Genomic DNA, 219 nt, shown 5'->3' on the forward strand with positions numbered 1-219 from the left:
AAAACCGGAAGTGCCACAGTTCAACATGTGCAAATAGTCGAAAATCGGCTCTAGAAGGCGTATTTTTGCATCGATTTTCTTCGGGTTTTCATTTTGACAATTTACCTGTAATTTCTGACCTGATAGCACTTGAAAAATTACGAAATTCGAAAATTCGTCGCTCCCTTTTTTCGATCAATTTTTCAATTTTTTTGCAACTTTTTTGCTTTTGCATCGATT

This window comes from Lottia gigantea (genome assembly GCF_000327385.1).
Source record: "Lottia gigantea unplaced genomic scaffold LOTGIsca_114, whole genome shotgun sequence".
Lineage (NCBI taxonomy): Eukaryota > Metazoa > Mollusca > Gastropoda > Lottiidae > Lottia > Lottia gigantea.